At 39.2% G+C, this 22,720-nt stretch overlaps 1 protein-coding gene across 10 annotated transcripts in view; it reads right to left on the bottom strand.

Moving 5' to 3' along the window:
- Positions 1 to 22,720, bottom strand: part of GREB1L (GREB1 like retinoic acid receptor coactivator) — a 129,510-nt gene that overhangs the window by 71,590 nt on the left and 35,200 nt on the right. For 9 of the 10 annotated variants that reach the window (XM_083856797.1, XM_083856800.1, XM_083856804.1 and 6 more), the window contains exons 1-2: positions 13,195 to 13,292; positions 1,412 to 1,515 (exon numbers count right to left, since the gene is read on the bottom strand). The gene's annotated coding sequence lies outside the window, so the exon portion shown is untranslated. Of the gene's footprint in view, positions 1 to 1,411; positions 1,516 to 13,194; positions 13,293 to 22,720 lie in introns of those variants that run through there. The other variant, XM_083856799.1, reaches the window with a different exon arrangement.

Here is a 22,720-nt window from a genome sequence, read left to right as displayed (position 1 = left end):
GTGTTAGCAGATTAAAAGAAGTTACACTTTAAGCCAGGCAGTACCCTGAAAATCTAAAGCAATTTTTTCAGGGAATACAGAATAACCAGGCACACACAGCTCCCTTATGAACAGTTTTTTAAACTATAAGTGAAGAGATACTTACTACTTTTTCAGATATTTTGTTCCTGGTTTAAATTTTAGGATAAAGGGTGAAAGTTTCAGAAATCTTTTCACTTACAGAAGCATTAAAATGATAAACATTTGGGATCCCAAAGTACACTTCTACTCTAACTGTCCTTTCAGACCTGCATTGACTGCACTATAATAGCTGCCAACATTTGGTAAGGATTAGCCTTTCATTTAGACAAAAGCAAGCATTCCTTAGCTAAATCAGCACTTTTTGCCATCAGACTCATAAAACCTTTTCTCAACACAGATTTTCAAGAGAATCCTTTAGGGTTTTAGGATGCTGCTCCTTTTACTAAGTAACAAAATATACCCCAGGGTGTCTCATTGACCGCACTCAGCTGTCCTTTGACCTCTGCAATTGTTTAGCCTAACTTCAGGGCCACAGAATCTGCCTCTCCCCCATCAAAAAGGCTAATGTTGCTTCCTCCTAGCACCTGGTGAAGCAAAAATCCTAGAGGTTCCCCCCTCTTCCAGATTTATACTCTGTTCCAGATGTTGCCAAGCAAACTGTTCCTGCAGGCAGGTTTTGGGAGCCCACAAGTGCCACTCAGAAAGAACCTGGGCTGTGGCCATGACCCCCTTGCTCCACTCAGGGCTGCCCTTGCCCCCAGGGATACAACAGGTCATAAAGCAGGAATAGAACTTCAGCCTTCTGGGGACGCTGGCTATTTAAATGCAACAAGAAACTATGTGAGCCCAATATTGTGTGCTGAGGCAAGCCTCCCCCTCTCAGAAGTCAGGGAAAAAAAAAAAAAAAAAAATAAAGACGTGTGAGAATCTCAGTTGGAAGCACAAATCTACCCCAATCATTACAAAGATCTGCATTCTTCTTCCCGTTTGTTTTAAACCCTTTGAGAGGACAAATAAACAAACAAACATTCACCCTCCAAGTGCATAAAACATACATTTAGCTAGTTGCTTAGGTGTTTGCAGAGCCTCTAAGTAAAACAGCAGAAGAAGATTGTTACAGCTTCAAAAGAACTGTCATTAAATAATGAATTTGACCTCATTGTGGGTATATAAGAAAAAAATGGAAGCACAAATCAGCCCTCTGTTGAAGGCTGGATTTCATGATTTTTTTTAAGAACTTGAAAATTTTACATGCCTGAAGCAAAAAAAAAAATAAAAATCATTTTTTACAGACCACACTGCTCCTAAAATACAGTCAATGGAAATGAAAGCAGAGATGCTGATTACAAACATACAGTGTATTGTCTATTAGGAAATGCAAGTACAGTACCTTCTCAGATTCCTTTTAACCTATTTGAAATGCAGTCATGATTAAAGGATGCACCTAAGAGTTTGTGAAGCCTTGCTGCAAAGTTGTTTAAAACTGCTGAACACCTGAAAAATAAAAAGGGAGAAAAAAAAATCAGAATGACTCATGCCAGCATATAGTTTACAACAAGACAAAAAACCCTTCCTGTGGAAACCTGGTCTAGGGTGAAAAAAGGAGGGCCAATGACTTTTAAAAAGCACATTTTTCTTTAGAGGAATACTAGGTTGAAAGTGTTTGGTTGCTTCTCTATATTCTACCAGAAGTACAAACTTAGAATTTGCACAGTTTTGGTGCTGAAGTCACTATATGACAGATTAGGAATTTATCACATTAATATGATAAAATTAACTGTTGCAGAAACATTTTTAAAAAGCTATGATAATGCAGAAGTAATTCTTTTACTATTTATAAAGCAACAAACTAAATGGTTGAGCAGTTATCTACCCTGGAGATCAATGTTCAAAATGAAATCAGAATTAGCTGGTTGCTCTCCTATCTGGCTTTCCATAAAAATATCAAAGTGAAAACATTACTTACAGAAATTGCATTTTATAAAAGAAAATACACCTGAAATACCTCAAGGAATGGCAAAAAATGGTGTATCAAGAAGCAAGCAAAAAAAAAAAAAAAAAAAAACAACAACAACTCCTAAAATACCTAGGGCTGTACAGAACACCGATTAACATCAGGAAAAGCTTTAAATTAAGTTATCATTGAGTGGACTTCGACAAGACTTTCCTAGGGAGACAAACTAGTTTGATTTCTCAATAGCAACAGACCATATTTTGCCAAAAGACTTAAAGGAATTTTCCCTCCAAATGGAACTTTAAGGCTAAAGGCTGGCACTGCAGGGCCCGCGGGCAGAGCCAGAGCTCAGCCCTGCGCCCAGAATTCAAACTCCAGGTGCCAAAATGACAGGCCTTAAAGCTCCCTCTCCTCTCCTCTCAGTTTTAAAACTCAGCCCGTTCACGAGAGCAGCTGTATCTGGCTGAGCTGTGGCTGGGGCAGGTTTGGCAGGGTTGCTGTGCTCTGGGGAAGGCACAGAAGGAGCTGTTATTGCCCGGCAGGCTGTGGCAGGGCTGGCCGGGGACACTGGGCCCCGCACAAACCCCGGCGCTGCACAGCCCGGTAATCCAATTCCCACTGCTCCTGGCGCTGAAATTGCTATTTTTCAGACACGTGCTGAACATTTCACCTGCTAGTAATGACATTTTTGTATTTTCTTCTAATTACACTCAAAGCTAAGACCTTTGGCCCTAGGCCACGGACCTCTATTCAGCCTGCACACATTCTCCTCAAGGCCCCGAGCCTTTGTTGTCACTCTCGGTCTTTCATCTATTATTTACATCCATTGAGAGGAGAGATACTCCACCATTTGTGAAGCTTTAAAGCTTCTAATCATCTTAATTTCTTCGCCTTTCAACCAGCGCTTCCCCTTATGGACCAATGCCAACAGTGTGACAAAATAATTTTTCAAGCCAAGCTCCTCCTGGACCCTTCCCAAACCTTGACACACACTGGGCCCTGAGTGCCTTTTGTCCTTCGCCGGCTGCTTTTGCAAACACAGACCTTTGCTCAGCTCGGGGCTGGGGGTATGGACCTGCTTGTCACCGCATTTCAGGGAGTTTTCTTGGGGTTTATGTGGTTTTGCACCACTTTCTCTCTGTTGAAAAGTCTAACTCAATTAGTCCAGCTAAATCAGAGATGCTGTAGGGAGCCTTACCTCTTTTAAAAATATTAAGTACCTTCTGAAATACCATCAACTGTGAATTTTAAGTTTCCAATTTTTTTCCAAAAGCTAAACTGCTGATATGCTGGTTTGGTTTTCATACTGTTATGTGCCCATTCAGAAATGACAGATTATCACACAACATTCAAGACACACAAAATACTATTAACCCTTTTCCTGATTATTGGCAACATTAATTTGTTCTGACCATGTAACATAATGTGACAATTTTTTTTTTTTCATCTTATGTTCAGGTCATCTCCTTCTTATCCTCCCTTATTTGCAAATGAAATAAGAAACAAATCAACGGCATTTTTGCCAAGATGCAGAAGATCTTTTCAGAATTCATCAGTCACCAATCTTCCTTACCAAGACCTGTGAGATCTGCTAACGTGATCCACATCTTGGCTCTTTCTTCCACTATGGTCTGGCTTACTTTTGATTTTTACAGCGTTTCCTTGTTGTCTGTCCCCTCTGAAGACCCCCAACCCCCATGTCTTTTCTTATTTTTACCATTTGCTTCAACTAGCAGTTCACTTGAGACTCATCCATCTTACAATGCCTAAAGTGACAGATGCTCTCAGGAATGACCATACTGTTGAGTGAACAAAAGATAACATCACCTCTAGGAACTCAGGGAGAAATACAACTTCAACCCTGAGACACGGCTATCCTGGCAGACACAGCACCATAAACCTCTCTCAAGTGAAAAAAACCCCAAACAACAACTGTGGGGGGAAAAGAATCTGACACAATTACAAGCCAAAAAAGAGTATTCTTTCTATTGTAAGCTGTAGTTAGTGGTGTTGATGACCTTTTTATTTTCTTTTTTTTTCCTCCCCCTAATACCCCATTGAAGAATTTTGTAGAATTTACCTATGATAAAATCAAGAGGAGAAGAGAGAATGGAGAAATTTCACACAAATACTGCTTCAGGACCCCTACAGACTTGAATGGAGGAAGAAGGCACTTTGGAACAGCTTCAGCAGAAGGTCACACAAGTCCTTTGCCAAAACACAGACATTACCTTGTTAAAATCTACACATCCTACAGACCAGCTGTTGCTCAGTTAAATTCCACAGGAATTCAGAATCATGGTGCAAGCCTGTGCCCTTGACAAATGCATACTGTAACCAGAGTAAGATTACTTTAATGTCACAGCTGCTTGATAAATCCGTAATCTGCAAGTAATGGCCCCTCAGTGTTTTGACATTTGAGCATGCACCACTTAAAAAAAATAAAATTAAAATGATAGATTTTTCCAGCCAACACCCACATATACAGCTACAGAATGATGCCTGTTCCTAAACAAAAATCTGCCCTCTATGCCTGTAAGACTGAACTAAAAACTGCTGATTTGAAAGAAACCCAAAGTCTCCATCCAGTCAGTGGAATGGGACTTGTTGAAGTGTTCTGGGTGGTAGAAAATCTTACTTAAAAAAAGCAAAGCTTATCCCAGTGACGTATTTGCAAAAGTGACACCACAAATGCTGAGAACCTCTTCTCTGCAAAGGATTTCCCTGTTTTTCAGGAAAACCTTAAACAGCACCTCATGTTCAGTTTTCAAGCACTACATGAAATAACCATCATTACAGTACATGAGACTGAGTTTTACATATGTAAAGTTAGAGTTGTAAAATAAAAGACCAGGATAGGGGGCCTGACAACCAAACATCTCCTGTCCAGTGTAAAGTCATGGAAAAATCACAACATGGACTTCTTAAGATTTATTTATTGATTGTATTTAGCCATATTTATTAATTTGTGAATTATGATTTTAGGTCCCTCTTCTGATGTAGAATGTTTCTGCTGTATTCTCATAGCAGACCACATCAAACCACCAGACTGTAAATATAGAAGTAATGTAGAAATACACAATTTTTTAATGTAGGCCATTTCCCCACACTGTGCCATTCTGCAGTACCATTTTGGATATCCAACACACAGAAATTAAACTAACAACCAGTGTGGTTCTTCCCAAAGAGGATCCCAACTCTGGGCCTCAGACCACCTTTAGAGTTCCTCTCCCATTCTGAGCCACCAAGTGATCTGACACAAAAATCTTTGATAAAATCTCATTCAGTTGGGAAAAACATGAACAGGAAATCTATGGAAAACCATTACTAGTAATAAAAAAGTTAATTTATTGGTAAATTGAAAAAGTTTTATGCAAGTTTTCTGCTTTCCACTTCGTATCTCAGCAACTGGCAGGGTTCAAGGCATACTGCAAGTACCAGGAAGAAAAGAAACAAGAAAATTGACTCTGGGGGATATACTGGCACATTCTGCTGTACTATCTAAATCCACTAACTCCACTATACTTTGAGTGTCACCATGTCCAGAACAATTTTCTGAAGCTCCTTCCAACCCAAATAAATCAAAGAAGCAAATGATGAAGTCTGCACTTAACATCCTCACAGGAAAGAAGTCTTTATATATAACAAATATATAATGCTTTTACCCAAAATACTTGAAGATCTTGGCATTAGATATGATGAAAAAGTAGTGAACTGTATCCTGTCTTATAAAATCTGTGCTCTGCACTCAAATGGGCATCCTATCAAACAGCCAGTCCTTACACATTTTATCTCCAAATATTTACCACAGTAGAGAGAAGTGTTTATAGTTAATATGCAATCCATCTTCGGCATGCTGCTGCTTTTAAACAAGACAAAATGTGAGGTAAAAGGTCAAAACTACTAGAAACAGCCTCGAATAAAAACTCTGACATTACAACCATTTTGTGGGAAGAAACAAGGTGTAAAATAGGTTACTGGAACCAAACTCCATATGGAATAGGGCAGGCCAAGGATACTAATCCAAACAGCAGTGAACAGTATCAAAACTGTCAGTATTGATGTGTTTGGTAACTCCAGACTGCTTTGAAAATCTCTCATTTAATGAAATTCACATTTTCTAATTGCAGCTGAATATTTTTACATGCATGTATGTAAAATCAGTTCTCATTCAATGCAATTTTAACATGAAATGACTGAAAATTTGATACTAAACTTACAGGTAACTTCTGTCATTACCATTATGTTATTGACACTGAAACATGACCTTGAAATGACAGCTTCATTTATGCAAGTTTTACCAGAGAAGGTTTCAAAAAGCCCTGATTAAATTAACTACTTTTAAACACAATAGGATCAATATGTATGCAGAGAATGTACACCCCCATGGCAAGTTCTGCTTGCTTGATTGATCAAAAACAAAAAAATCCTGTGGCTTTCCAGATCTCAGCTGGTGCCAGAAATCCACATAGAAAAAAAAAATCCATCTAAATGAAACTCTGAAAAGGTTTACCCTTCACCAGTCTATTTGCACTTCAAAAACTCCTTAAGTCCTTCAGCTAAACCCCAGGGTTGAACCATTTCAAAAATGAGAGGGGGATGGCCATGATTTATCTTCCTTCTGTGCTCTGGACAGAGCTGTAAAATCTGCTTGCTGGTGAGCCTGTGTGCTACAGGCTTTTTTTAATGAACCTTGGATATTTCTTTGCTTTAGAAATAACTCTGCTCAATTCCTTACTGCCCTCTATTTCCTTCCATCAGACACAAGTACCATTTATAAAGCAAAATTTTGATTTTTGGGCACTGGCACACAAGATGATGAAGTTGAATCAGCAAAATAGCCAAGCATCTGAAATTAGCATTTTAAAGTCAAATATAGCAGATTTTATTCATACCTGTAAGGACTGGCTGTTGCTTTAGTAAATTTGTGCTCAGGGAACACTTGTTTAACAATCTAAGCCTACCCCTTATATTTATTGGTATCAAACACATTTTTAGTAATGAGCTCAAATAATTTTCTGTTTGTAGATAATGAATGTGTTAGGTCACCCCGGATGCATTTTCCAGGCTTCTGTACTTCAAGATACATTACCAATAGAAGGAAAATGGAGATTTCATGGGTCACAAACTTCTGCATCACGAGAACCTTCAGTGCTGCTGTCAGCCTAGTAAAACTCAATCGATACACTCTTGCTTTATTTGTCCACTATTAAAACCCCTGCACCCGAATTTCTACAGGGTTTGGGGTTTTTTTCTGAAGTAAAAAAACAAATTCAACAACTCTACTGACACTCTTTGAAGAAAATTCAATGCTGTGATATTCAGTTTGTATATTAAAAATTCACATACATATAATATAAACATAAATTTTGCAGCACTGACACAGTGGAAAATCACAAAGGAAGGGCACTGAAAAACGTTTGTGTACTTCAGCTTCTCTAAAGCTTTCTTCTGCTCTGAAGACCCAACCCTATAAACCACATATAAATGGCATAACTCTTACCAGTCTAAATTCTTCAGTCTTGGCTAAACAGACTTGCTCTCAAGGTAAACAACAATAATTCAATTCAAGATTCAATATTAACTCTTTTTACATGGAAAGGGCCCATTTATTTCCAAAGTCTTATTCAGATTTTGCTTTTATCACAGATTTTTTTTCTCTTCCATCCTAAAACTACAGAAATGGAGGAAAAATATTTTATGAAAATACAAAAAAAATTGCACATCCTACCACTGTAGGTTGAGTCTCAATTAGACTAGAGTGAAGCTTTAAAAACATTGACATTGTGCTTGTTTTTGTGCAATCTAAATACTGGCCCTAACAAAACTCCAGGACTAATCTGGAAAAAAAACCTCCAACCAACCCTAATCACTCTATTAATCCCCACTCAAATCCACAAGGATACTTAAGTAAGAGGTTGTGGATATAAGAAAGAATGGCATCTTACTCAGCATCTGACATGCTATGAAACTTAACTCCTCAGAGTCTGAAACTCTCCTTTGCTTCAGAAAAAGAGCCAAAGATGTTTTAAAAATATATATCCTCTTTTGTGCATACGCTTTTGATATTAAAAACCCTCTCCAGTATAACTTGTTTTTTTGCAAAAACTGTAATAGAATATTTCTTTGACTATGTCCTTCACTGGCTCACATTTGTAAGATGGAGCTGAGAGTGTTTATAAACTCCCATCTTCTCCTGGTGTGCTTGCAAAAATTTACGATTCCAGCTGCAACCTCATTAGCAAAACACTTCAACTACCCTACATGAGCCAACATTTGCTATTAAAATTAGTTAGAGTTTTCATGAAGGTGGAAGTTTGTCCCTTATTACCACATCCCCTGTTACCGAGAACCAGCTTTGTATAATATATATTGTAATAAAGAAGTTTTGAGTATTTGTGTAGTCATTTATTTTTTCCATACTTATTTACAGCTCCTGAGAAAATGCCAAATGGACACACTGATCAATAGGATTTGGTACTTCTATTTCAAGCAAAGTGAATGTCACCACATCACAGCCGGGTAAACCAACTTAGAAATTGAAGTCCAAGAAGACAGAAGAAAAATACCAAAAAAACAGAAAAAAGAATCTGGAAAAACAAAACGCCAATAAGAAATACCCTGTGGATTCATTAGCAACCAGGGTGGCAGGCTTTCCTCTAATTCCCTTTAAAAGCCCATGACTACCTGCAGAGCCTGGGAGTGCAAATCACATTAGTGGAGCCACCAGATGACCAAAGAAAGCACTGGAGGCCTGGTGAAACCAGTAAACAAAAGGCAGCATTCCAGCTGAATGCCGCTGCTAGAGTCAGCATTGTAAGATGCTTGGATCTGATAACCCAAAAACCAGATTAGCTGCAGGCAACAAAAGAGTAAAATGAGAAACAAAGGGGTCATTTTGACACATGAAGAAATCATTTCCATTAAACCATCTTGAGTTTACTGTGTAGTTATAAAAACTGCTCCTACTTGAAGTGACATTTGAAGCAATGAAGCTGTGACAGTGCAGTGTCTTGGAAAAGCTCCTGAAATAACAGATCCTTGAATGTCATATAATTTAAAGAGGCAAACTGGCCTCTTTGAATCTTTATGACATTTTAAAGGCCTAATAATGATTTTTAAATCTGTTGTACAGATTTCATTTAGAAGACTTAACTTTCCATATACTAAGGAAAAGATTCATTAGTTTTATCTGTATTTAAAAGTCTCCTGCAGAGAATGCACATACCACAATATTCTCACGGAATTACATGAGAAAGCTGCCTTCTGTCCCCATTTGCTCACGTGTGTCTCACTTACTGTCAACACAGGAAAGAAACATATTATATTCCTTATCAGGAGCTTAAAACAGGATTTTTATCCTGAAAAAATCCCAGGCACACTATAATCACAAGGACCAAACTGCAAAACTCAAACAGAAAATCTGTAAAAATAGTAGACACCAGAGAGAGGTCAAAACCTTCCAGGGTAAAACTGAAAAATTTGCCACAATTTTGTCTTATACAATTAAGAATTCTATACAATCATAGCCAAAACAAGTCTCAGTTTTAAAAATCAGCCTTCACAAGACAGTAAATTGTCCTGCTATGAAATATTCATGAGCTAGAAGAAATTTCTGAGGAGCACTGTGGTATACAGAGAACATTTCAGCCTGCCAGCTTTGCTCCCTGCATCTCTTGTTGCTAGCACACAACACAGAAACCTGACAGATGGTGAGGGAACAAGCCTTCTCCTGGAACACTACATCTCGTCCCTGGGTTTTGAACACATACAGCAACTAAACCTGTTACTGTCAGTAAGGATAGGATCTCACATGTGAAGCCTATCTATCCACAGCCAACTGATTCCTCTCAGTGAGAAATGCAGAGAAAACAGACCCGAAAAACATCTCAGCAGAGTCTGATGAGGACAGCGTAAAAGGACAACCTGCAGCTGTGTCCAGACAAATATACAAATATATGGTATGCATTGACCTGGAAATCCTGCTATCAAGGCTCAGTGAAAGGCTTGTCAGAAAAAGTTTTGCAAACACCTTCTGCTACTTGGTGAATTTTTCAAAATACCTAGCTATTAAACAGATCTGAAAGGGAAAGATGTAATGCAGGCCTATGCATTCTGTTATAGAATATGGCCATCTTGCGGGACATCTGTGCCAACATAGATCAGAGCCCAAAAGACCAATAGTATGGAGTAGATACTGTGAACCAGGTTTTTCCCTGGTTCCAAACCATTCTGCTCTGGAGTACTACCGTGGTATCCACGCTGCTTCTAGTATTTTTGCCACATACATGACCTGAGAGAAAAAGGTGAATGGGCAGAAGACAGAGTGAGTAGAAGCCCCTCTCCTCTTACTGTTCTTTTAAAGATATCTTCTTATCCAAAACAGCGCCCAGGCATAAACACGCCTTTATAAATCCACAGAAGGAAAACATGAAAGGTGTGAAGAACAGAGTCAAGAAGAAATGAGATTTCAAAAAGAAATATGACTTGTGGCCAAAATGTGCACACATATATGCTGTAAAATCTAGGTGGAGGAGAAACACAAGTTAGTGTTGTACATCTGGCTCATCTGGAACTTTATACTGAGGAGATTCAGCCTATCCCCATTCAAAGAAACTTGGGTTTGTATTTATAGCAATCGGCCACTCTGAATACAAAGATGGATGCAGCTAGTAATCACATAAAATCAGCCACTTTAACACAGTTGGCCTTTGTACTACAAAGAGAAAAAACATGCCTCGTAGTCATGAATGGTTAGATTACAATTAGTGATTTTACACAGTATCTTTCTAATAACACGTCAGAGCACTCTAAACAAAGAAGCTAATCAGTTCAGAATATCAAAAACCCCTTTAAATATTTAATACAAGCAGACCCCATATTTCAATTACAAATGGCTTTCCCAAGGAAAGCTGTTTTATTTCAAGTTGTGTTGCCCATCACTAAGATATTCCAGAAAAACAGAAATTCCAGCAGGGCTTGCTGTTTAGCTTCTGTTTCTTGTGCAGAAACACTGAGCATTGCCAGACCTTCCTAAAAATGCTAATGTTAAAAGCTTTCCTCTCTTTGAGGAATTTGAGTTATTTCTACATAGGGGCAAGCACCTGACTCTCAGGTCTTCCTCTAGCTGGGAATGCCATGGACCCAGTTCTGGGCAGCTAACTGAACAGCTGGGAGGTAGAAGAAACTGGTTTCTTGCTCCTAAGGTCATTCAGCAGAGCTGGCACAAGGTCTTTAGAAAGATCCCACATACACAGAGAAATGGATGGGCTCCATACAGACCTGATAGGAAAACCACAAAGAGACCAGGGCATCTTCACTACTCATGCTCATCTATATCCTCTATGACTGCAGTTTGAGTCTACATCTTTCCTCACACCAAAACTGCTTTTGTTGAGAAGCTCTCTATATGAAGACTTGCACAATGCCCAGAGAGTTTCCTTGAGCACATTTTTGGACCACAAATACTGGACGTTAGAATAGTTATCCCAGTAGAGTATAAACCGTTCATAGAGAAATTGTGTCTAATCCAGACACTGCTTGCCATGGAAGTCCAGGAATATTTACGAAAGTGGCTATTGGAGCATTCTGTTTCAAGGTGGGAAGAGAAACCAAGCTGCTCTTCGAAGAATTAAAACACAAATCCAGCATAGAGAAAGAGACGTGAAATATGCAGGACTGGGAAAGAAGACTACTCTGCATTCACAAGGATAAGAGATTTGCTAGTGCTTTTACTCAGTTCTTTCATATCTCCACTGCTCTGGCATGAAGAGAAAGGGGGAAAAAATGGCCAAGGGAGAAAAAAAAAAGCCTTTCAGATATAAGAATTTCATAAGAAAAGTAAATAGAAAGAGAATACCTTGTTCTGTCACACACACTGTAGTAAGAGAGATTTCATGAAGACTTAGGAATAAAGAAAAGAACATTCTATCTTTGAAGTACAGGAGGGGGCAAAAGATAGAAACTGTGCTAAGGAACTCTCTCTGCTTGTGATTACAAATCTGAGAGTCTGATAAAGGTGGGCTAAGTAGGGTAATGGCATTTTGGCGTTTTCTTCTCACGACATCATAACCAACTTACACCAAGCTTTTCTGAATGGAGCTGACTTTCCTATAAACTGGTACAGGGCTCTATTTTTGTCAGAGCTTCTTTAGGAACTATCTCAAAATGAAAAACTCATATGGAAAGATCCTGAAAAAGACATTCATATTCCCACCAGTGGATTATAACACAACAATCACAAGTGTATAACAAAACATATATTAAAATAATCTAATCATCTCTACAGCTCTGATTTGCTTTGAAATGGAAGTTCCCCATCTGTACCTCTCTTCTTTCAAAGAAGTCTCCTTTTTTGCTAAATGTATTGGTTTTCAAGGCCATACTCACATGCCAATCCATAAAGAAAACAAAATGCTTTGGCGGAGTGAAAAAGAATCTTTCCACAGGATTCAAAAGGAAGATAATTTTTTGGTCCTCACTTAAATCTACTCTTATTGTACAGGCATTTTCAGATGGTGGGTAGTGTAAAAGCTATACAGGCAAAAAAATTACTGGCTTCAATGCCTGTCACCCTTGAAATTCCTAATGTGACAACAAGCAGTACTTCCCCACCATAGCCTACACGCTTCTGGTGCCTTCCAGAAAGCCTTTTAATCTGATCCTGTGAACAGACTCCTGCTGCAGATCTGAATGCCGGGGACTAAAAGTACTGTACAAATGACAGAGAGTTGGGGAAAATGAGTGGTTGAGTATAGAAAGAAACAGGAAATCAATTCTCAGAAATTCTATCTTTGCTTTGGTGCTTCTGTTTGGCCTCCTCCTCCCACACTTGCTCTCTGTCCCTCTCCAGCCTCCTATTCTGCCAGCTCTTTTCCCTGCTACCCACTAGTAAAGGAAGCAAAATTTACCAAAATCATCTTTCCCCTGGTGGTGCATTATGTGACTATCTTAAGAGTACTGTCTGGTTTACCCTGGCCTAGGTTAGGCTGTCATCTAAAAACACAGCAATTCTTTCTTTCAGCCTTTTCTGCTTCCCCAAGTAGCAATTCTCATTCCATCTAATGACAGGGTTTGAGAGAAGCATATTTTTCTCATGGAAACTCTGAGAAAGCAACAGAAGGATGAAAATTACAACGTATGAAGAATAAATGGAGAGATTTTTTTTTTAAAAAGCAGGGGCCAGATAACAATTCCAGATAAGATTTAAATAAACATACGTGGGAGGTAGCAGGAAAGGCAGTTGGTTCCTCATGCTCAGACGCACTCAGGTAATGACCTCTGTCTCTTGCTCTCCCAAAGCTAACAATGCTGGTTATTGCACTCCTCCAGTGAGCTCTGGAAAGGATCCAGTGCACTACTGATTACATTTCATCCACAGTTAGTTTAACCTTTGAAACATGACAGTCAGTGGCAGTGAGCAGGCCAGCACATAAGGTCAGCTCAACCTTGTTGGTCCCAGCATTCTCCCAGTGTTTGCACAGAAAACAACTTGGTGATCAGGGATTCCTTCCCTGAATACAAAAGACCCAAGAGGGACTGTGCCAGAACACTGAATTTATTGCAAGGTGTCATTCATGGCCATTAATCTGTCAAGACAGAAAAATACAGGTTCTCCTCTTTCAAAAAACCAAAATAGTACCTGACAGAAATAGTCTCATTTAGGAAGGCAGAGATGTGACTGATCTACTGTCAGGTACCAGGCAAATGTTGCACATTACTTCTCCAAGAATAGAAAGAAAAAAAAAAATACTGAAGAGAAAATAAGTACACTCTGAAATAATGGTGAGACAACTAGGTCAGCAAGTACAACAGGAACACTTTGTGCTCAAAGGAAAGCTAAAAAACCAATTCCTGTTCAATTGCCCATTTTTCTCAAGTTACTTCCTTTCCAGAACAGCCTCTTTTGAAGCTCACTTTGTATCTGCTGTACACCCAATTTTAAAATGAAAAAACCAGCATCTTCAATTACCTTGAATTTCTACAGAAAAGTACAGGACTTAGCAAGATCAGATACCTTATCTCTCTCTAAATATTATTTCTATGTTTTAACAAAGCCCTTAGTCTTGAGAAAACATATGCAAAGGGAGGACAACAAAGACAATTCCTGGCTTCAAAAAGCTACTAGTTAGTTATTTAGAACCTATCACATTTTCCTTAGGGATATATTTTAAAACATTTTTAAGGTATTAAAATGAAAAAAAAAGTCAGTTTTCCTCAGGAACATAACATAATAACGGCGATGGGGAATTTTTTTTAAAGACATGCTTAACTATCCCTTGGAGCATGTGCACTTGGATCTTTCATTATTTGTGTGTTTGTGTGGATGGCTCAGAGAGCACAGGCTTTTTAAGAGCCAGTAGGAGGTGAAGAAAAGGTCATTTCAGCAGGATTCATTTTCTCTTAAATTCTCAGAGAAATGCTGCTACAAAGAGGCAACAACAAATCCATCACCTTTTCCTCTTGCTATTAGCATTTCCTCAGGTTCTCTCAGCTATAATATAGCAATATCTTTGGTTACGCCCCATCACCTTCTCATCCTCCTCTAACATGAGTTTTAACACAAATGCTGGCAACACAGACCTGCTAAGAGCAGGAGCTGGACTAGACCTCCAGCAGCACTTCAGCACTGCCATGAGCAATCCGCTCGCCCACGAGCTGCAAATCCCCACCCTTAGGCACAAAGTGGAAACCTTGCCCCTGGATTTTCCTGCAGGCAAATCCAGGGTCCTTCGAAGTAGGCAGAAAGCTGTGTGGGCTTGCATAAAAGAACAGCTGTGCATCAAAGTTTATTGTGCTGAAGTAAATTCTTGTATTTAGAGCTGGAAAGAGGATGATGCTTTAAAAGCTCACAAACAAAACAGAGGCTTTGGAAAACCCTGAATCTCACTCTCTAAACTCACTCCCTCCCAACTCTTCACACTTCCCCATCCCCACAAGTCTCTAAAATGGCCTGCATCAAGTTATGTAGGTAAAGCACAATATACTTTTCCAATAGTTTGTATTACCTTGGAGCCATCAGTGTATATACTGGGAAAGATGCTGCCCTGACCTACAGATTGGCTGCTTTCTCAAGTATCCACAAGAGACAACAGGCCACACAAAGGAATACAGTTACCCCCAGCACACAGAGAAGTGTGTGCTGGAATATATTGAATAACAGGAAAATCCAATTCCAGAGAGTGGGACCACAGAGCAGAGATGTTTAGGCAGCTCTCCTGACAGCAGCAAGGTCAGGTGAGAACCAGGGTGAAAAAACAGCCCTTCCCATAGCAGGGCTGGTACTGGTGCAGCAATTGGCCACCTCTGGCTTGGAGAAGGCTCTTCCACTCTCGTTCCGGAGCTGTCTGGGCGAGCTCCATGAGGCCACACTTTCATTCCTGCAGCCAAAATGTCTCAGCATATGCAAAAGCACCACCCAAGTGAAATGGTGCCAGGGAGTGGGGACCCAACAAGGCTCATCTGTGCTGGACTGGCCCTGGATCAAGGTCAGCTGCTTCATTAGGCACTGGGGTGGACACATCTCAATAACAAGGGGGCACAAGTGGCAGATAACAGAGAGAAAAACTCTCACAGTTTGAGGGGTTTTTTGAGCGCCTCAAAAAAATATAAAGACCTCAGGTCTAACATTATAGAGACAAAAAGAAAAAAATGCTGGCAGAGAAGTGCAAAACTAAATGTAACACAAATCAAGGTGACATTCAGAAAACAACTGCCAGACCAGGCATAAGGAAATATCTGCCCAGTGCAATGAACATGGTCCTGATGTGGTGAAGGTGGAAGGGGGAAGCTTGGACCATGGTATTTCCCTCTCCAAATGAAGAGGTAATACTGCTAGGTCAGAGGCCTTACACAGGACACAGCCATGTTGTGGGTGTCCCATGCATCGTGGCAGAGAAGAGACACATGACAGAGGACCAGGAGCTAAACATCCTGGAGGAGATGCCAGGGAGAGTGACCAAGATATCAGCTCCAGCCCAGGGAGACCAATGATTCACTTTATGGCCTACAACCACTTCCCACCAAAGTTCACACAGGAAGATAATGTCCCTCTCAAATGAATTTATGCAGGTGGAAGTTCATTTGTCAGAGATTAAAAAGAGCCACTTCCATTTTAAAACGAGAACACTCGAGCTCCTCAGCAGACAAGAACAAACAGAGAGCCAGTATCAATATGTGAGCAGTTTCTGCTCATGCCTGTTGTCTGATTTTAGTGGGAGTTTACACCACCAGACCTACACAGGCCATAAGGGCACATGATTATACCCCATTAAATCTCATACCAAGTCCATATTTCTTCAAAGATGTTTCCACAACACAACTTCTGAATTAAAAACAAACACTCCAAAATGGACAACTGCTACAATAATGTGAACCCAGATGCTTCATGAAAAAAAGCATTTGTGAGGCTATTAACATTTTTTCTCTTGATTTAGATTAAATCCCCACTTTACTGATGTTAAGCCTCAGTAAGATGTAAAAAAAAGACTGCTTCAGAAAGTATTCCTTGCCAGTCTATTAGACAGTTTCCTGTGCCTTTCTCACATGAACTTGTAATCCTTGATAAGGTTTAAACACATAGAAATAAAGTTTTAAGATTAAAACCACCATTACCTCTACACAAAAACACTGTGTCATGTCAGGCATCTGATACAGTAGACCAAGCACAGTGGCAGAAGGATGTAAAACAAAACATTTCGTTTCAGTACTGCTGAAATCAGCTACTGAAACTTGTTCATTGATTTTCCTTCATTAAAAAATAACTGATTGTAGAAGAAGTGTTGCTTGGAAGGATCAAAGCCTATCCTACAGGAAACACACACACAAAGCATTTGGAAATGAGGGTTAATTTGGCATGCAATTTAACAGCATTAGCTTTTATCAGCAGCATTTCAAGGTCAGGCACAGCCATGTTTAAAATGTTTGGTTTTGTTACAGTTTCAAATACAGCATACTAGAGTTCAAAACATCTTAAACCAAAACTAATAAAGTGATGTGGCTCTTTAACTCTCCCTTTTATTAACTCAAGACTTGATGCTTGCAAGAAAAAAACCCAAACCTATATCAAATTAGCAGGTTACAAAAAATGCTCTTCATCTGAGCATGGGATTAAGTGAGACAGATTAGACCAGATGGAAGGAATCCTTTTACTGACATAGTTTGTTCAAAAATTAAAGAGCTTTTAAAGAGAGTCTTTTAATATATCAAGTGACTTAGTAAAAATGACCTCATATTTCAAGTAGTGAATTTCTTCAACTCTACAATTTAGATTTATTCTAAGCAAAACCTCCACTTCTTTTTTACCAAAATCTGATTTGCTCAGAATTAAAGCTAGCACATTCTATTTATTCCCAAAAAGATTAATTCAAAATGTAAGATCATTCAGTTTTTATAATATTTTACATTTAATTTATTCCAAGACATACAAAAGGATGATGGATAAAAGAAAACACAAAGCAGGTTTGATCAGCTCTAATATGAAATACTCCAAACACTGGAGATATTCCCTTTCACTAATTTATAAACTCCAAAAACTAGTGAGTGGTTGCATGTTTTCATGTTTATCATTATGATGTAGAAAATTTTCTGCATCTTTTTGTTAAAAGTGTGTTCTCAATAAAGAATCCCAACTACCCACAATGCTGACAGACTTTAACAGTTGTTAACATTTGTTAAATTGTTGCAGTTGGCAACAAATGTTTCAGGAGATCAAGTCCATATAGCACTTGAAACAAACACTTTGATTAATCAATTACCGGCAGAACTTCACAGTACTGTGGATGTGTGCCTAAGAGCTTTACAAATGCTTACAGGACAGTGATGTTAGGGGGCTGAAATCTCTTAAGCCTCTTTCTTTGCAATTCTCTGCCATAGTTCAGAAGAATGCCACCCCATTACACCAAAACCAGCACGGAAAACAGCCACTCTTGCCTCTTGCATGAGCATAATTAATCTTCTGACACCTTGACAAAGCAGCTTGTTGGTAATCAAAGAAAGGACTTTTCTGATTTCCTCCCAAGACAGGAGATGGTCTTTATCCATCATCCCTTCTTCCTGATCTCTTCTTCCAGAGTCCCCACATCAGCAAAACTGTCTATCAGAGCAGACAGCAGGAGGGAGAGGTCTGACTGATTGATAGGGCACCAGTGCTCCACAGTACTATTTAAGTGTAGGAACCTATTGTTAGAATCTTACTTTACAGCAGTTAAACAAATATAATAGCAACCAATTCAACCATTGTGCCACTAGAGTCAGCTCAAGCTAATAAGTAAAGTTAGCTAATTACACTGATCGAATTTAAAATCCAGACAAATTGTAGAGACAGTCAGCATTACTGTGCACTGAAAGAGTAGAAATTGTAAAGAAAAAAGTTTTGCACAGACTGTGCTTTCTGAATTGAATTACAGTTCCTTCTCACTTTCCCTTGTGAGCAGGATCATATATTTCCTCCTCTCCCTGGGCCAGTCAGGTATTCCTAATTAATCAAAATCATTGTTCTTATAATGCAGTCGAAATTTCTTTCTCTTCCCTTACTTACCCCAAGTTCTAACATATCTTACTGTTAAGATTGTGAGGAATTCCAGTTTTTGAGGGGAAAACATTATACAATGGCTCCTAAAAGGGGGATATCACATACTACAAATTACACCAAACCCCATACTAGTAACATATCTTTGAGGATACTGATTTGGTGTAATCAAAGTACAGGCATCCTGATATAAAGAAGATTCTGCATGCTTGTCACAAACAGATAGTTAATATATAAATCACTATGTTTGCATGCAGAAATATATATTTTTCTTATATGGACATTACATATATATGTATATCTATTTTGTAGTTTCTCTCCACATATCTTCCTCACCTTCCCAAAAAGATAAGCAAAATATTTGGGCATAATTATATGTTCATTTAATTATTTTCTATACTTGCATAAAGGGTAGACACTGGGTTAATCACATCTTTTAAAAACTCTTAATTCTTTGATAATTGTTGGTCATAGAGGAAACCAGTCCAGGTCAGAGAGGACCAGGGCATGGCACTCTGTGAACTGCTGCCAGCCAGGGCAAGTCCAACTCACTTCTCGGCAATCTATTTCAAATATAAATCAGACGACAATCTGTGTCTCACCAATGTAACAACCAAGGCAGAATCAGTGTTTTCTTCCTGAAGTTGCCAAGAAAAACACCTTCATATGGGTCAGAGGAACTTCTAACTCCTGGGTTAAGTTACGCCACTCTGACCTTGACTGTTTCATTCAGGACTTACCGTTCCATAAAAATAGCTGCCTGTGCTATCTGGCCCAGACCAGTTCTCCAAGCAATCTTCTTTCATTCATTTACACCAGAAAAACTACCACTATTTATCTCTGCGAGTAAAATTAGCCATTCAAAAAGTGAACATGATGTTCTTGCCATGAACTACATGAAATTTCATGGGATACCAACCAGACTGGAGCACTTAAATACTGTTTATGTCAGAGCAAGTGTAAAAAATCACTTGCTCTTTCTCTCAAGAATACTGTAAGCCACAACCCAGAGGAAGATCTCCCCGTCTCTTCACTGGCATTTTATGCCTGCAGATGCTGAGGCAACAACAGGAACAGCCACCTGCAGTCTTCTACTTTTCCTTATGTATTTTACCCATTTGGGTTCAGGAATCAACAGACCTCTAGGTCCTCATGCCAACATGATAGATGAAGCAGAGATGGGGAATACTGGCATGGGTGAAGAGACCATCCAAATCCAAAGACCTGTAGTTAAAAGCGGGGAGGATGCCAACTTGGAGGCAAAAGGGACATAGGTGGAAAAGGCAAGGTGGTCTCTGCTGCATGTTGCTAAATAAGAAAGGGGACTTTCTACACTGGAAGGGACTAGGTTGGAATTGATGAGACAGAGCAGCAAGGCTAGACAACCTGAATCCAGAGGAAAGGCAGACCTGAACAAAGGGCTGTGGAACACAAGGCTATGGAAAACAAAAGGAATATTGGAACTTCAGGGTGCAAAATTTGAGGTTATTCTCTAATCCAAATATCAAACTCTACTAATGCAGATTGTCATATAAGGGATGTGAAAATACAAGTAAGACTGTCTCCTTTCTTCTCCATTCCCCCTACTATGAGCTACGAAAAAAGCTGCCTTCCTTCAGACCCAAACCATTTTTTTGCCTCAGAAATAATAATGCTTTTTTCTGGATTGCAGTTCCACCTATTATCTTAAAACTGGAAATCCCAAGTCAAACTAGAGAAGGAAAAAATGCCCAGGCCAGGCAAAGGTAAATTCCCCAGAGTGGAGGAGATCACAGAGCTTTCTGTCCATAAAAGCTCTCTCCTTCTCAGTGGAACACTTCCTCTCTCTGTTGTCAAGTCAGTGGCAAAAATTTATCAAGTGTTACTGCCACAGTATAGAGTATTACTGGATCACAGGAACTGGACAAGGGCAGCACCAGAGAAGTGCAAAGAGTTATTTTCAATGAGACTCCAACTATGCAAGAATCACTAGCATTGTACATCTAACAGGCCTGTATTCCCTTTCCTATTTGCAAAACCCAAAAGCAAGCTGAATGGCTGTCAGTCGGAGGTGAAGTTTAGCAACAAACAGAGCAATTTCAGTACCTTACTGATTAATTTTGCATTACATGCCTGAAAGCAAAGGAATAGCTCTCCCCCAGTGGTGGCATGGGAGAGCACTGGGACCTGCGGTAGCTCCTGCAAAGATAAGACATGCCTTTGAGTCTTTTGTTAACAAAGCACTGAGCTGACATTCAGCCCTGACTAGGCTGTATCTTCCCACCACATGCAGAGCAAAGATATCTGGAGGGAGGAGGCAGCTCAAGAAGCATAAAGAGCCCACCCACAGCTGCAGGGAGTTTTGTGGGCATCATGTTCTGAGCAGTGGACTGGATAGCTCACATGGAGCTCCTTGCTGTCCTGGGGTCACTGTCTATCCAAGTCCAACCTTTCTCCAAACAGTCACATTTGGGTACCTTTGCACTGCACTGAAAAAACATATGAAGGAATACCATGATTGTGGGTTTTCTGTATGATGATAGAATGGATAAAGACATTTACAAACTGTAAATTCCTTATTTAGCAAATTGCTACTTTAAAAGCAGGCAGTGCATTTGTTACTGGTGCTATCCCCTTGTATATATGAAGTAGAAGATTGTTAGCATATGCACATTCATTTAAAGCAAATACATGGAGCAGAGTTGTGGATGCATTTGTGTTGGAAGTAATAGTCACAAGAGGGAGTACAAAACATTTTCCTCCCCATGCTAAATACCTCTTGGGCACTTAGGTACCAGCTACCAGAGTCTGAATGAGAGGTTCTCTTCACTAGAAACACAGAATTCCTTTGGAAAGATCAGGCCAAAGGGCACTTGGGCAATGAATTCATCCTAGTGAAGAAAAAGCTATGGATAAAGACTTTGCTTGCTGCTTTACTAACCATCTCCAATAGTACTTTCTGGCTCACTTAAGGTTCCAAGTCATAATTTACCACACCATGACAAGCTTTAACCAAATCAAATACTTCTTCCCATCCTCATGTCTGAATTGCAGATAGAGGGAGGTGCAGTCCTATTAACACCAGGAACTATAGGTGTAATGTCAGTCTCTGAAGGAACATTGAAGGGAAAGCTGATTGCAGAGGTGAAGCTCCATCCTGAAGCTGAATGACTGACTCATCAGAGTACTGAAAAAGAATAGTCTGACTGACATCTTCTCCATGCTGACCTTCTACGGGGGGTTTTGCCAGTCAGCTGTTTGTAGGATAGTATAATTTCCTTCACAGAGCAAAGAACATGACTTTGCACCCCTATACTGATGGACAAGAAGCTGCTATCAACTTTATCCAAGCAGAGAATTTTATTGAGCTTATGATTCAAGTTCTGATGCATAAAAATGGAAGTCAGGTCTCTGAGCACTAAACATGCAAATACTAGTTAGTTTGCATTTTTGGAAACAGAATGTATTTCTGTACAAGAGGTGACTGACAGTGATGAAGTTTCATGACAGGTTGTGCAACTTTTTTCTTTGCCAACTCCTTTACATGCCAGGAGTTTTGACTTTCCACAAAATAAAAGTAGGGAAACTGCAAGTTACTAAACAACAAACACATAACACTTGTTTCAGATAGAGCAGAAAGCAACACAGAAAGAAAACACAAAGCATAGAATAAACAGACAAAAGCCCAGTACATATAAGTTTAGTTGATATTTATTTAATAGCACTAAGTAGCAAGGAACAAACTGGAAGTTTAAAAGAGTTCCTCTGACTTTTTGCTTTGAGCCACAGCTGTACCTTCTGGCAATGCAGAACCTGGCACCTGCAGAAGGAAGCCCAGTGGAGTGCTCTCTGTGGTACACAGCTAGCAAAGATTAAACGAAATCTGCCCTTTTGGAACTCAAAGCAGTAAGTAATTCTCATTTACAACAGAATCCTCTGTTCAAACATTCAGCTTCAATACTTTTTAAACTTCAGTAAAATAAGACCTTCAACCACAACCAGTAGTAAAGTGTAATTGTTTTTAGAGATAACACAACTTTGTTAAGTCACCCATTTAATTTATTTTTCCATTAAAAAAAATCAAAAAACAACCCTCCATTAGAATTATCAATGAAAACATTATACCTCTCAATTACAAGAGTCTCTCTCACCTATGCTCTAAAAGACAAAGAGCAATACAAATGTTTTTCAAAGTTCTCTAAAAACTACTGATCTATAATTTGATTAGTATAAATTAT

This window comes from Zosterops lateralis, assembly GCF_965231275.1.
Source record: "Zosterops lateralis genome assembly, chromosome: 1".
Taxonomy (NCBI): domain Eukaryota; kingdom Metazoa; phylum Chordata; class Aves; order Passeriformes; family Zosteropidae; genus Zosterops; species Zosterops lateralis.
This window is presented reverse-complemented; position numbering and strand designations above follow the sequence as displayed.